Below are 15,545 nucleotides of genomic sequence, written 5' to 3'. Positions count from 1 at the left end.
CAGTTGTTTCCTGACTTCCTACTTTTGCATTCCAGTCCCCTATAATGAAAAGGACATCTTTTTTGTGTGTGAGTTCTAGAAGGTCTTGTAGGTCTTCATGGAAACCTTCAACTTCAGCTTCTTCAGCAACCACTGTTCTACTCCTTGTTTCTGTGAGTCTGACTTTTTTCCTTTTATATTCTACATATAAATGATACTAGGCAGTATTTATCTTTTTCTCTCTGACTGACGTCATTTAGCATAATGCTTTTTAGCTTTATTCATGTTGTTGCATGTGGCAGGATTTCCTTCTTTTTTTAAGGCTGGATAATATTCCATTAAATATTGATATATCACATTTTATTCATCCATTATTGTGTGAGCAGACACTTAGGTGGTTTCTGTACCTTCACTGTAGTGAATAATGCTGCAATGAGTATTAGAATACAGAGATATCTTTTCAAGGTAATAATTTCATTCCCTTCAGATGGGTATCCAGAAGCGAGATTTTTGGATCATATTGTATTTACGTTTTAAATTTCTTAAGGAACTTCTATACTATTTTCCATAGTGACTGTACCAGTTTACATTCTCACCAGCAGTGTACAAGTGTTCTTTTTTCTCTGCATCCTTGTCAGCATGTGTTGTCTCTTGTCTTTTTGATAATAGACCTCCTAAGAAATGTGGGGTACCATCTCACAGTGGTTTTGGTTAGTGTTTTGCTGATGATTAGTGATGCTGAGCACCTTTTCATGTACCTGGCCATTTGCATGTCTCCTTTGGAAAATGTCTATTCCAATCCTTTGTTCATTTTTAAAATAGGTTATTTGGTTTGTTTTGCTATTGAGTTGTATGAGTATCTTGTATATTTTGGATATTAGTTACTTATTGGATATGTGATTTGCAAATATTTCCTCCCAGGAAATATTACCTCCCAGGAGGTAAGCTGCCTTTTCATTTTGCTGATGATTTCCTTTCTTGTGCAGAAGCTTGTTAGTTTGGTATAGTCCCACTTGTTTACTTTTGCTTTTATTGTCTTTGCTTTTGGTGTCAAATCCAAAAATGTATTGCCAAATTAGTACCAAGGAGCTTACCTTCCATGTTTTCTTCTAGGAGTTTCAGGTTTTATCTTCATGTCTTTAATTCATTTTGGTGGGTTAATTTTTAAATCTTTATTTCTGGCTGTACTAGGTCTGTATTGCTGTGCATGGGCTTTCTTTAGTTGCAGCAAGGAGGGGCTATTCTTCATTGCATTGTGATAGCTTCTCATTGCAGTGGCTTCTCTAGTTGCAGAGCACAGGCTTTAGGTGCATGGGACTCAGTACTTACAGCTTGTGGGCTCTAGAGTGTGGGCTTAATAGCTGTGGCACATGGGCTTAGTTACTCCATGGCATGTGGGATCTTCCTGGAACAGGGATCGAACCCATATCCCTTGCATTGGCAGATGGATTCTTAACTACTGGGAAGTATCCTTTAATCCATTTGAAGTTGATTTTTGGATATGGTATAAGATAGAGGTACACTTTTATTGTTTTGCATATGGTTGTCCAGTTTTCCCAGCATTATTTATAGAAAAGACTCTCCTTTCTATATTGTATATAATTGGCTCCTTTGTTGAAAACTAGTTGACCATATGTGCATGGATTTTTTTTTTTTTCTGAGTTCTATGTTTGGCTCCATTGACCTGTATGTCTAGTTTTATGCCAATTCCATACTATTTTGATGATGATAACTTTGTAATATATCTCAAAATCAGAAAGTGTGATGCCTCCAGGAGGCATCTATGAAACCAAATATACAGCTCAGAAAAAACAAACAAACAAAAACCCCGTGCACCTATGGTCAACTAGTTTTCACCAAAGCAGCCAAGAATATACAATGTAGAAAGGAGAGTGTCTTCAATAAATGTGCTGGGAAAACTATACTGTTCAGTTCAGTTCAGTTGCTCAGTCATGTCCGACTCTACAACCCCATGCACTGCACCACGCCAGGCTTCCCCATCCATTGAGTTGGTGATGCCATCCAACCATCTCATCGTCTGTCGTCCCCTTCTCCTCCCACCTTCAATCTTTCCCAGTGTTAGGTCTTTTCAAATGAGTCTGTTCTTCCTGAGGTGGCCAGAGTATTGGAGTTTCAGCCTCAGCATCAGTCCTTCCAGTGAATATTCAGGACTGCTTTCCTTTAGGATGAACTGGTTGAATCTCCTAGCAGTCCAAGGGACTCTCAAGAGTCTTTCCCCAACACCACAGTTCAAAAGCATCCCTTCTTTGGTGCTTAGCTTTCTTTATAGTCCAACTCTCACATCCATACATGACTACTGGTAAAACCATAGCTTTGACTAGATGGACCTTTGTTGGTAAAGTAATATCTCTGCTTTTTAATATGCTGTCTGGGTTGGTCATAGCTTTTCTTCCAAGGAGCAAGTGTCTTTTAATTTCATGGCTGCAGTCACCATCTGCAGTGATTTTGGAGCCCAAAAAAATAAAGTCTGTCACTGTTTCCATTGTTTCCCCATCTATTTGCTATGAAGTGATGGGACCAAATGCCATGATCTTAGTTTTCTGAATATTGAGTTTTAAGCTAACTTTTTCACTCTCCTCTTTCACTTTCATCAAGAGGCTTTTTAGTTCCTCTTCACTTTCTGCCATAAGGGTGGTGTCATCTGCATATCTGAGGTTATTGATATTTCTCTTGGCAGTCTTGATTCCAGCTCGTGCTTCTTCCAGCCCAGTGTTTCTCATGATGTACTCTGCATTTAAGTTAAATAAGGAGGGTGACAACTTACTAGCCTTGATGATACTCCTTTCCCTATTTGGAACCAGTCTGTTGTTCCATGTCCAGTTCTAATTGTTGCTTCTTGACCTGCATACAGGTTTCTCAAGAGGCAGGTCAGGTGGTCTGGTATTCCCATCTCTTTCAGAATTTTCCACAGTTTATTGTGATCCACACAGGCAAAGGCTTTGGCGTCGTCAATAAAGCAGAAACACATGGAAAGTACAAATTTTAGTATTGTTTTTTCTATTTTTGTGAAAAATGCCATTTTGATAGAGATTTTGCTGAATCTGTAGATTTCTTTGAGTGTGGACATTTTAGCAATAATTTTTCCATTCCATGAACGCATATCTTTTCATTTATTTCTTTCATCGAAGTGTTACAAAGTTCAGTATACAGATCTTTCACCTCCTTGGTTAAATTTATTCCTGTATATTTTGTTCTTTTTGATGCTATTGTAAACGGGGTTGTTTTTTACCTGGAGGATAATTGCTTTACAATGTTGTATTGATTTCTGCTGTACATCAACGTGAATCAGCCAAAGTATATATATATTCCCGCCCTTGTGACCCTCCCTCCCACCGCACCCCTCATCCCACCTCTCTAGGTTATCCACAGAGCACTGGGCTTAGCACCCTGTGCTTTGCAGCAATTTCCCACTAGCTATCTAGTACATGGGGTTATTTTTTCTTAATTTCTCTTTCTGCTAGTTTGCTGTTATTTTATAGAAATGCAGCTGATTTTCATATATTGATCTTTTTAATCCTGCAACTTTACTGAATTCATTTATTAGTTTTAAGAGATTTTGAGTGGATTTTAGATTTTCTGTGTATAATATCATCTCACCTGCAAACAGACAATTTTATTTCTCCTTTTCTCACTTGGATGCCTTTTATTTATTTATTTTCTTTCCTAATTGTTCTGGCTAGGACTTTTAGTACTCTGTTGAATAATGTGGTGGGAGTGGGCATCTTTGCTTGTTCCTGATCTTAGAGGAAAAGCTTTCATGTTTTCACCACTGAGTGTGATGTTAGCTGTAGGCTTGTCATATGTGACCTTTATTTAGGTACATTCCTTTTATACCCAATATGTCATGAGTTTTCATCATAAAAGGGTGTCACATTTTGTTAAATAATTTTTTTACATCTATTGAGATGATCATTTTTTTTAGTCATTTTATAATGTGTATCACATTTATTGATTTGCATATATTGAATCACTTTTGCATCCCAGGAATAAATGCCACTTGATCATGGTGTATGATCCTTTTAATGTACTATTGAATTCTATTTCCTAATATTTTGTTGAGTTTTTTACATCTATGATCATTATGGGTATTGACCTATAATTATATTTTCTGGTTGTCTTATAAAATGAGTTTAGAAGTATTCCCTCCTCTTCTATTTTTTGGGAGAGTTTGAGGAGGATTGGCATTAATTTTTTAAATGTTTGATAAAATTCACTAGTGAAACCACTTGATCCTAGACTTTTCTTTGTTGGGAGGTTTTTGATTACTAATTTAGTCTCCTTACTAGTAATTGGTCTGTTCAATCTTCTGATTCTTCATGATTCAGTCTTGGTAGGTTGTATGTTTCTAGGAACTTATCCATTTCTTCTAGGTAATCTAACTTTTTGGTATATAACTTTTCATAGTAGTTTCTTATGTTCCTTGGTGTTTTTATGTTATTGTTGCAATGTCTCCTCTTTCATTTCTGATTTTATCTAATTTATTCAATGTTGAGTGCATAAATATTTATAATTGTTATATCCATTTGATGAATTAACCCTTTTATAATTATATGATGACATTCTTTGTCTCTTGTTACAATTTTTAGCTAAAGTCTATTTTGTCTGATAGAATTATAACTATCCCTGTTTTCTTTTGGTTTTCATTTTTATAAAATATCTTTTCCCTTCACTTACAGACTGTTTGTATACTTAAGGTTCAAGTGAGTCTCTTATATTTGGCATATGGTAAGAGTCTTACTTTTTAATCCATTCAGTCACTCTGTGTCTTTTGATTGGATAATTTAGTCCATTTATCAATACAGTTCATGTGTTGATAGGTATAGACCTACTACTGCTGTTTTGTTAATTATTTTCTGGCTTTTTGATAGTTCTTTTCTTCCTCTCTCACTTTCTTCTTTTGTGATTTGATAATTTTCTATAGTGGTATACATAGATTCTTTTATCTTAATTTTTTTGTGTCTATACTATAGGCTTTTGCTTTGTAGTACTACAAGACTTACATAAAACATCTTGTATTTGCAACAGTTTATTTTAAGCTGATAGCAACTTAATTTCAAATGCATACAAAAGCTTTACATTTTTACATTCCCCTTTATCCATATTTTATGTTTTTCATGTCACACTTTACATCTTTTTATATCGTGTGTCTATTAACAGATTATTATAGGTATAACTGCTTTTAATACTTTTACCTTTTAACCTTTATACTAGAACTATAAGTTATTTATCCATCACCATTATAATGTTAGAGAGTATTCTGAATTTAGCTCTGTGTTCACCTTTATCAGGGGATTTTATTCTTTCAGATGTTTTCCTGTTACTAATTAGGATCTTTTTATTTCAGCTTGAATAACTCTCTTTAACATTTCTTGTAAGTCTAGTGATGATGAACTCCTTCAGCTTTTGTTTATCTCTTTATCTCTTCTTTAATTCTGAGTGACAGCATTGCTGGGTAGAGTATTCTTGGTTGGCAGCTTTTTTCTTTTAGCATTTGAATATATTATTCCACTTCCTTCTGGCCTGTAAAGTTTCTGCTGAAAGTCTTGTGGGAGTCCTCCTGTATGCAACAAGTTGTTTTTCTCTTGCTGCTTTTAAGATTTTCTCTTTGTCTTTAATTTTGACAATTTAATTACAGTATGTCACTGTGTGGGTCTCTTTGGATTAACCTTATTTGGTACTTTTTGGACTTTTTGTATTTGGATATATATATTTTTAGATTAGAGAATTTTTCAGCCATTATTTCTTTGAATACACTTTCTCCCCATTCTCTCTTTCTTTCTCTTGTCTATTATGGGATGCTTAAATGCAAATATTGATCTGCTTGGTGCTGTCCCATAAGTTCCTTAAGCTGTTATTCTTTTTTATTCTCTTTTCTTTTTCACTTTTCTGGATGAAGTCCACTTCCCTACATTCAACTTTGCTGATCCTTTCTTCCACTTGATCTAGTCTGCTGTTGAGTTCTTCTACTGAATTTTTCAGTTCACTTATTGTATTCCTTAGCTCTATTATTTATGTTCATTACTTTTTGTGTGTGTGTGTGTGTAATAAAGTTTTATTAAAGTATAAAGGAGATAGAGAAAGCTTCTGACATAGCCATCAGAAGGGGACAGTGAGAGTACCCACTTGCTAGTGTTAACAATGAGGTTATATAATCCAAAGAATGTCTGGAGGTTGTAAAGACCTTATCAGACCTACTCCTATAATTTACATTTTAAGATAACACTGTCCTCAGGCAAGATACATCCTTGTAAAGACCAGGTCTACTCCCATAATTAACATTTTAAGGTAACAGAAGGTTGAATCCAAAGACTGTCCTTAGGCAGGATACATTATTGTTATATAATCCTAAGGAATGTGGAGAAAGAAAAAAGTTTGTCCTTTCTTCCTCCTTGAGAATTCCAGACCCCTCTCTCCTTGGGGACCCATAGACTCCCTATCAACCTGCCTAGAAAATGACTCTCTCATTCCCCCCTTTTCTTTTAGGAGAATTATGGTGCCTAGGGAAAAGGGGCGTCGTTCTCCTTCCATAATGGCTTCCGAGCTGACAAGGGGCATTGTCCCTAAATTGGTGAGGCAACATATTCTCCTAATCCTCATATTGAGGATATCTGATCCAGGGTCCCCAAATAGTAGCTGGAGGAAGCTACAGCAGTAGCAGGAGTTTGAGCAACCATTTGTAACTTAAAAGCTTTCATACAGCTAGAAACAAATCCAGTTATACAATTACAGATGCAGGGAGCAAACAGCAAAAACACAACATTCAGAATCAAAATTAAAAGTCACATCATGTCCATAGTTAAAGTGCAAAGTGTTGCACCAGTCCATTTTAGGGTTGGTAGATGTTCATTACTTTTTAATATTTTCCGTCTCTTTGTTGAAATTCTCACTTCATTTAGGCATTACTCTTCTGACCTCAGTAAACAGCTTAATGATCAATATTTTGAGCTTTCTATAAGGTAAATCACTCATTTCTATTTTATTAAGATTGGTTTCTGGAGGTTTATCTTGTTCTTTTGTTTGGAACATTGTCTCCTGTTTCTTCATTAGCCTTATTCTCTGTGTTTGTCTATGCATTAGGTAAAACAGCTACTTCTTCCATTCTTGACAGTGTGGTTTTATGTAGGAGTTGAACCTTATCAGTCAACCCTGTCTGGGCTCCTTGTTGTCTCTCAAAGATCGTCCAGCTGCCATCTTTGTCCTTAGTGGCTCCCAGAAGTAGGATTATAGTCACCTCTAATATGCACGCTAATTAGAAGCCAGATCCTCAAGCAGCAGCTTATAGAGTGTGCAGTCAAACCTCTCCCAGGGAAAACTAGAAGATGGGCATTTTTGCCTGTTCCCTCTGTGTTGATCCCTTATGGTATAACAACAGTGAGTGCTCACACATGCATTTTAAGAACTGATTCTTTGTTTGCTACTGTTTTGTGGGACTCATGAATGCAAGCCCTGCTGGATATCAGAGCTAGGCAATCTAGAAGCCCATCTCTCAGGTGGCAGCTGCAAAACTGGGACACCAGAAATGTGTGCAAGCTTCTTCCAGAGTGATGCTGGTAACTTGTTTTTATCATTGGAGCAGGTCAGAGGGAGAAAGTGGAGTAAGTGCCCATCAGCTCCCCTAGGCTCAGGTGTGGATTGTAGCCAGCCTCTAGATGCATGCTGAATTGGAAGTCAGACCCTCAAACAGTAGCTTAAGTTGCACTTAAACATCTTCTAGGTAAAGACTGGGAGATGGGCATTTTTGCCCATTCCCTTTGCACTGGGCCTCTGAGGAGTAGCCTTGACAAGTGCTCCCTGCCTAAGAACTGCTTCTTTGCTCTAGTCTTGTGGTCCTGTGGATACAGCCCCATTGGCTTTTATTTTTTTATTTTTATTTTTCACAGCATTCTGTGTATTTTAATAGCCAAAAATTGTAAACAACGAAAATATCCATTAACAGGTGAACAGATAAACAAATGATGGTGGAATTCTACAACAGAATAGTTCTCAAAAATAAAATGGAAATCAACTACTGATAAATGTTGCAATATGGATGAACTCAAAATCATAATGAAAGAAGCCAGATTACACACAAAAAAGAACATGCTCTATGATTCTATTTAAATTCTGGAAAATGTGAACTAATCTGTAGTGACAGGAAGCAGATCAGTGGTTGTCTAGGAGCAAAGTGGGCAAGAAGCAAGGATTACAACAAAATAGGATGACACTTTCAGCAATAATGGGTTGCTCACCATCTTGATGGATGTGATGCTTACCTGTGCTCACGTGCTCTGTCGTCTCCGACTCTTTGCAGCCCTGTGGACTGTAGCCCACCAGGTTCCTCTACCTGTCGTATTTCCCAGGCAAGAATACTGGAGTGGGTTGCCATTTCCTACTCCAGAAGCTTTCCTGGGTACATATATGTCAAAACTGCTCAGACTGTCCACTTTAAATATGTGTAGTTTATTTCAGTCATATTTCAATAAAGTATTTAAATATGCTAATATAGTAATAATGTAGTGAGAGGACTAAGAAGAGTAAGTTTTTTTTTCCTTCTCAAAGGAAGGACTGTGTGGAGCGTTGAAATTCAGGACCTTAGATCAGTCAGTATTATTGGACGTGCTTGTCTGCAAGCTGTTACTGGTGGTGGTGGTGCTTTACTCACTAAGTTGTATCTGACTTTTGTGACCCCATGGACTGTAGCCCACCAGGCTCCTCTGTCCATGGGATTCTCCAGGCAAGAATACTGGAGTGGATTGCCATTTCCTTCTCCCCCATTGGCTTTTAGAGCTAGGTGTTTGGGAGCTTGTCTCTTGGTTGTGAATCTTAAAAGTTGGGGCACTAGATATGCAGTCTAAACCCTTAGTATTTAATTAATACCCTTATGTTATGAATTTAAGTTCTTTTTTATTTTAGTCATTGTTACAAACACTATGGTCATGAACATCTACTTGTGTACCTTTTTTAGTCCTTTTCTATCTCCTTGGAATTAACTCCTGAAACTGAAAGTATGGGGTCAGCTAGCAGGTACACTTTTCTTCCCCTGCGAACTGTATCATTAAACTTCTCACCCACAGTTATGATAGATTCCACTCTTGAAACCTAGAGAATTAGTGATTTTTAGTATTTTTCAGTTTGATAGGAAAAAACACCATTGTTCTTTTCAATTTGCACTTTTATTACTAGTGAGATTGAGCAAGTTTTCAGTTGGTCATTTGCAGTTTTGTATGTGTGTGTGTGTGTGTGTGTGAATAGCCTGTTTATGGCTTCTGCTTATTTTCTATCAGTGTTTTTATTTCTTTCTTACTCATACGTAAGTGTTCTTTACGTATCACAGATTAAAAACCTTTTGTTATATATATTTTCAAATATAAATCTGTATAATAAATAACTAACCAGCATACTTTTGCTATTAGAGTTGGCCTCTGCAAAGGAGCAAAAAAGGAGCCCTGTTTAAATTGTGATTATTTCTCAAATACTTATGTCCTTTGCATACTTAGTAATATTATAGTAATAATGTGCTTTGTAACAGGGACTAACAGCAACTACATAAAATAGAAGTAAGATAATATAATAGAGTGGGAAAATCATTAAAATTAGAACTGGAAGTCTGGGTTCCAGACCTGGCCTCACCTTTCTTTACCTCTGTGATCTTGGTTAGTCCACATATTCTCCCTGAGCCTTAATTTCCTCATCTATATAGTGGTCAAATTTATATTAATCTCACAGGGCTAAGATGAGATCATGTGTGAAAAAAATTATTGCAGTAAGAGTTACACAGTACAAGTGATATGATAGTAAGTGTGGCATAAGTGTAGCAGGTTGAATGTTTACTTTATTAAAATGATCATCTTTTGAGGTAACCTAATTATAAAATATTTAGCCTAACATCTTTCTGAGTCTGTGGTTTTTGAGTTTGTACTACTTTGCAGGAGGCCTTTAGAAAGAAATAGTTTGCTGTTCAAAAATTCACGCTGGTGTTCTTTGCAACAGTGCAGAGCATGTTTGTGGTGTGCTGGCTTCTAGGGCACTGCGCGTCTGTCTCCAGTATTGACACCTTTGTGAGCTCATTAGCCACCTTTCTGGTAAAAGCCATTTTGATCTGTGATGAGGGCATTGCATTAAAAGGGCATCGATGTTGGAAATCTATATTTTGGTCTTTTCATTAAAAGGCACTCTTCACAGAAGAGGCAGTATGAATTTGCATTGCAAAGGATAGCTTATTTCTTTTAAAAACTCTTGAAACCAGGTAATTTAATTATGTCTCTGCCACAGCCTTTTATCTTCCTCTGCATAGGAACTCTGTTTTCTCTTGACGCTTCATACTGGAAGCCAGTCTTCTTATTCTCAGAATTAATTAACATGCAAATACTTGTCTGGAGACTCAGGACCACTCCTTTTTTTCCATTAGCATTTAAATGTCACTCTTAATGATGTCAGATTGACTCTTTTAAGGGTAAATTAAAATGGTATACTCATCATCTGATTATTTCCCAGAGCATGTTATTGGTATTTCTGATTATTTGGTCTTAGTGTGAGTTGCTACTGTTCCCAGGCTAATCAAGTCAGAGCCAAGACCATACGATGTGTGTGTTGTGTTAGTCGCTCAGTCGTACCCGACTCTTTGTGACCCCATGAACTACAGCCCGCCAGTCTCCTCTGTCCATGGGATTTTCCAGGCAGGGATACTGGAGTGGGTTGCCATTTCCTTCTCCAGGGACCATACAGTAGTACCCTCTTATCTGCAGTTTCACTTTCCATGGTTTCAGTTACCTGCAATCAACTGTGGTCCAAAAACAGTAAGTGGAAAATTGCAGAAATAAGCAATTCATAAGTTTTAAATTGTACACTGTTCTGAGTAGTCTGATGAAATCTTGGGCTGTTTTGCCCTGTCCACCCAGGATGTGAACCATGCCTTTGTCTAGTGCATCCCACCTGTTAGTCACGTAATCAGCATCTCAGTTGTCAGATCCACTAACTTGTATCACAGTGCTTGTATTTAGGTAACCCTTATTAATGGCCCCAAAGCACAAGAGTAGTGATGCTAGCAATTCAGATATGTGAAAGAGGAACTGTCAAGTGCTTTTTAAAATAAAAAGGTAAAAGTTTTGACTTAATAAGGAAAGAAAAAAAATTGAAAGAGGAAAAAAATTGTATGCTGAGGTTGCTAAGATCTACAGTAAGAATGAATCTTCTGTCTGTGAAATTGTGAACAAGGGAGAAGAATTTTGTGCTACTTTTGCTGTAGCACCTCAAACTACAGCAATACTGTGTGATAAGTGCTCAGTGAGAAGATGGAAAAAGGCATTAAATTGAGGGTAGAAGATATGCAGCAGCAGCAGCAGCAGAAGACATGAACAGAAAATGTGTTCCAGTTGATGGCAACATACCACGCCGGAAAGCATTGAGTCTATACAAAGATGACAGCAAGGGGTCCCCTCAAGCGAGTGACACGAAGCCTTTTACTACAGGTAAGGGATGGTTACACAGATTCAGGGATGGGTTTGAACTAAAACAGGTTACTGGAGAGGCTGAGTCTGTCATCAGAAAGCACTGTCACGTTTCCAGTGGGGTTTTAGAAGTTGATTAAGGAGAGAGACCACATTCACATACCTTATATTACAATGTATTGTATAATTGCTGTATTTTTAGTTATTGTTGTTATTCTCCTACCTAGTTTATAAATTAAACTCCATCATAGGTATGTATGGGCTTCCCTGGTAGCTCAGATGGTAAAGAATCTGCCTGCAGTACAGGAGACCTGGGTTTGATCCCTGGGTCAGGAAGATTCCCTGGAGAAGAAAATGGCTACCCACTCCAGTATTTTTGCCTGGAGAATTCCATGGACAGAGGAGCCTGGCAGGCTACAGTCCGGTGGGGTTGCAAAGAGTCAGACACGACTGAGTGCCTAACACACACATATGTATGTATAGGAAAAAACAGAAAATGCATTCAGTACTATCCATGGTTTCAGGCAAACGCCGAGGGTCTTGAGACATAGGCTGTGCAGATAAAGGGGAACTACTCTACTTGATTGCTGAAAAGCTGGGTTATAGCCTTTCTTTGCCTATGGCTTCTAGAAAGGCCTACCTGCCATACCTTACACGTCTCAGCACCAAGTGAGATGCTATAGTGGAGGACTATAGCATCTATAGTGCAGGAACAGCACCTGCACAAAGTGTTAGCAACAGGCCAAGGTGCCCAGAAATTAGGTGTAGAGGGGCTTGGGTAGCGGCCATGTGGTATGAAATAAAGAAGGTGGACTTTAGAGTTAGAGACTCATAGGTTCAAATCTTGCCTGTGTCAGTTTGAAGCTATGTGACCTTGAGCATATTACTTGTCTTCTCTGAGACTCAGTTTCCTCCCCAGTAAAACATAAATAGGAACGTGTACCACTCAGGTTGTTGGGAGTGTTAAAGGTGATAATGTGTATTAAGTACTACACAGAGTAAGCTATCTGCTTTATCAGAGAACCCCCAAATTCTAGTGATTTATTTAGATTATTTCCATCTGAGGGAGGGCGGGCTCTGTTCCATGAAGGCATTCAGCCACCCAGACTTCTTTTAGCCCTTGGTTGTGCCATTCCCTAAGGCTGTGTAGCCCTTCACTGGATTATTTATCTCTTGCTGGCAGGTGAAGAAAGAGTGTGAGCATGTGGATTGCGCAGGAGGCTTTATGGGCCAGGCTGGAGATGGTGCACAGCCCTGCCGCTCGTCTCCTGCTGGCCAGAATGCACTTCCATGGATGCACCTGCTTCCAAGTTAGCCTGGGGAATGTGTGCCTAGGGGGAAGGCAAAATAAGTTTGTTTGGTGAACACATAGTCTTCCACTATGCCGCCGCCGCTGCTGCTAAGTCACTTCAGTCGTGTCTGACTCTGTGACCCCATTTCCTTCTCCAGTGCATGAAAGTGAAGTCGCTCAGATGTGTCCGACTCTTCGCAACCCCGTGGACTGTATAGCCTACCAGGCTCCACCGTCCATGGGATTCTCCAGGCAAGAACACTGGAGTGGGTTGCCATTTCTTTCTTCAATGCGTGAAAGTGAAGTCGCTCAGTCGTGTCTGACTCATAGTGACACCATGGACAGGCATCCAGTAATATGTGTTGAGTAAATGAAAGAAAGAATGAATGCATTCCCTGTTCATTATCCTCTCCATGGACTTACAGAGTGTTAGAGCTGGAGAAGGCAATGGCACCCCACTCCAGTACTCTTGCCTGGAAAATCCCATGGATGGAGGAGCCTGGTAGGCTGCAGTCCATGGGGTCGCGAAGAGTCGGAAACAACTGAGGGACTTCACTTTCACTTTTCACCTTCATGCATTGGAGAAGGAAATGGCAACCCACTCCAGTGTTCTTGCCTGGAGAATCCCAGGGACAGGGGAGCCAGGTGGGCTGCTGTCTCTGGGGTCGCACAGAGTCGGACACGACTGAAGCAACTTAGCAGCAGCAGCAGTAGCAGCAGTAGCAGAGCTGATAAGGGGCCTTAGAAGTGATTAAGTTTTACTCTCTTTATTTTACCGATGAGGAACCTGAGGGCCTGAGGAACTTAGTGACCTAATTAAGATCTTCCAGATATTAGTGGCAAGTCTAGAGACCCTGAATCTTCTTTCCCAAAAGCTTCTGTTTATCCTGCATTTAATTATTTGAAACATCATTCTTTGTTTTTTACCACAGGGTTTCCTTTGCTCTTTGGCATGTGAAGATGAGGAGTTTTAACACGTTAGTTTGGTCATTGTAGGTAGACTTCGATTTTGTTTGGGAAGAGGAATTTGGTATTTTAGGGTGGTGGGAAAGATACCCTCAGAGGCTGGAGACTCCACAGATTTTTAGTATTTTGCACCAAGAGTGAAAATTAACCTTCATTCACCCACTCATGTGTTTAAGCAACCTTTGTTTAGCCTTCTTCTATGTATAATGAATTATACAAGGTGATCTAGATTATACAAGGTGGTTATTAATTCAAAAACATCCACAGCTTGAGGAAAGTGTCAAATGTCAAACAATAATTATTATATAACATGAGAGTGCAGTGGAAGCAGTACCATAAGGTGAAAGTGACCAGCTGCTGGAGTTAGAAGGAGAGGGAGTATGGCAAGCTTCATGGAGGAAGTAGGTCTTGGAACTGGATCTTAAAGAATCCAGTGTACTGAAAATTTGATCTGCTCTGAAATGTACACACTGGTGTATTTATACAATTGGTGTGGACAGTGACTGCAGCCATGAAATTAAAAGATGCTTGCTTTTTGGAAGGAAAGCTATGACAAACCTAGACAGTGTACTAAAAAGCAGAGACATCCCTTTGCTTGCAAAGGTCCATATAGTCAAAGCTATGTTTTTTTTCCAGTAGTCATGTATGGATGTGAGAGTTGGACCATAAAGAAGTCTGAGTGCCAAAGAATTGATTCTTCGAACTGTGGTGCTGGAGAAGACTCTTGAGAGTCCCTTGGACAGTAAGGAGGTCAAACCAGTCAATCCTAAAGGAAATCAGTCCTGAATATTCACTGGATGGACTGATGCTGAAACTCCAGTACTTTGGCCACCTGATGCCAAGAGCAGACTCATTGGAAAGGACCCTGGTGCTGGGAAAGACTGAGGGCAGGAAGAGAAAGGGGATGACAGAGAATGAGATGGTTGGATGGCATCACTGACTCAATGAATGTGAGTTTGAGCAAACTCCAGGAGAAGGACAGGAAGGCCTGGTGTGCTGCAGTCTTTGGGGTTACAAAGAGTCTGACACAACTTAGCTACTGAACAACAATACCAATAACTTACCTGGTTGTGGCTGTGCATTGAGAAAAATGGGGTAAGAAAACCAAACAGACAAAAAGCCAAAGCTGTGATCAAGTTTCCTGTGTTAAATAAGCATTTAGCACTCACATTTACCACATCATTTCGTTGCAATATTACTAGTAAATAATTACATACGACAACCCATGAATACAGGTGAATCATTATCAACAAACATTTTATTGTGAGCCAGCAAGTTCTTGACACCATCCTTTTAGGTCCAGCGGGCTTTGCATAATTTTTGGTTAGGTTACAGACCCTTAAAAGAATTTGTAGAGGCAAGGATTAGAAGGATGATATTCCAGAAAACTATGGATCAGTATAAAGGGAAGGGGCATACAGACTCTGTATATGACCCATGAAAATGCACATAGATTTAGATCAGGAGGCTTGATTTTCAGAGGTACTTCTCTGAGAGGTACTATTTGGAACCTAGATTTGTAAAGATTGGAATTGCTTGGGAGTTGGCATCTCACGTTTAGCTGTTAAGTCATAATAATTGAAAGAGCATGGGCTATTCCATAATCTGGCAAGGAGAATTCTGATGAGGAAAGGTTGAGTGAAAGTTTCACAGGAAGTGGCAGAGGCTGGCTGAGCACTCAGGCTTGTCTGCAGTCTGTCCTCGCACAGCTCCATCCTGCCGCCTTGAGAACGCAGCAGGAGTCGGAATCCCATGAAGCTTTCCATCCTGGAGGTTAGAATCAGGGTTGCCCAGAATCAGCCAGTGAGTGGGAAGTGCTTGTCTTCAGTATCTCCAGCTCCTCTTTGGTGTATCTTTCTTCT

The 15,545-nt window shown here is 39.0% G+C and overlaps 1 protein-coding gene across 1 annotated transcript in view; it reads left to right on the top strand.

Annotated features, from left to right (window-relative positions):
- The window catches only part of CRADD (CASP2 and RIPK1 domain containing adaptor with death domain), a 193,585-nt gene that overhangs the window by 92,826 nt on the left and 85,214 nt on the right, over positions 1-15,545 (top strand). The gene's annotated exons all lie outside the window — the stretch shown is intronic.

Source organism: Bubalus bubalis, chromosome 4 (genome assembly GCF_019923935.1).
Source record: "Bubalus bubalis isolate 160015118507 breed Murrah chromosome 4, NDDB_SH_1, whole genome shotgun sequence".
NCBI lineage: Eukaryota > Metazoa > Chordata > Mammalia > Artiodactyla > Bovidae > Bubalus > Bubalus bubalis.
This window is presented reverse-complemented; position numbering and strand designations above follow the sequence as displayed.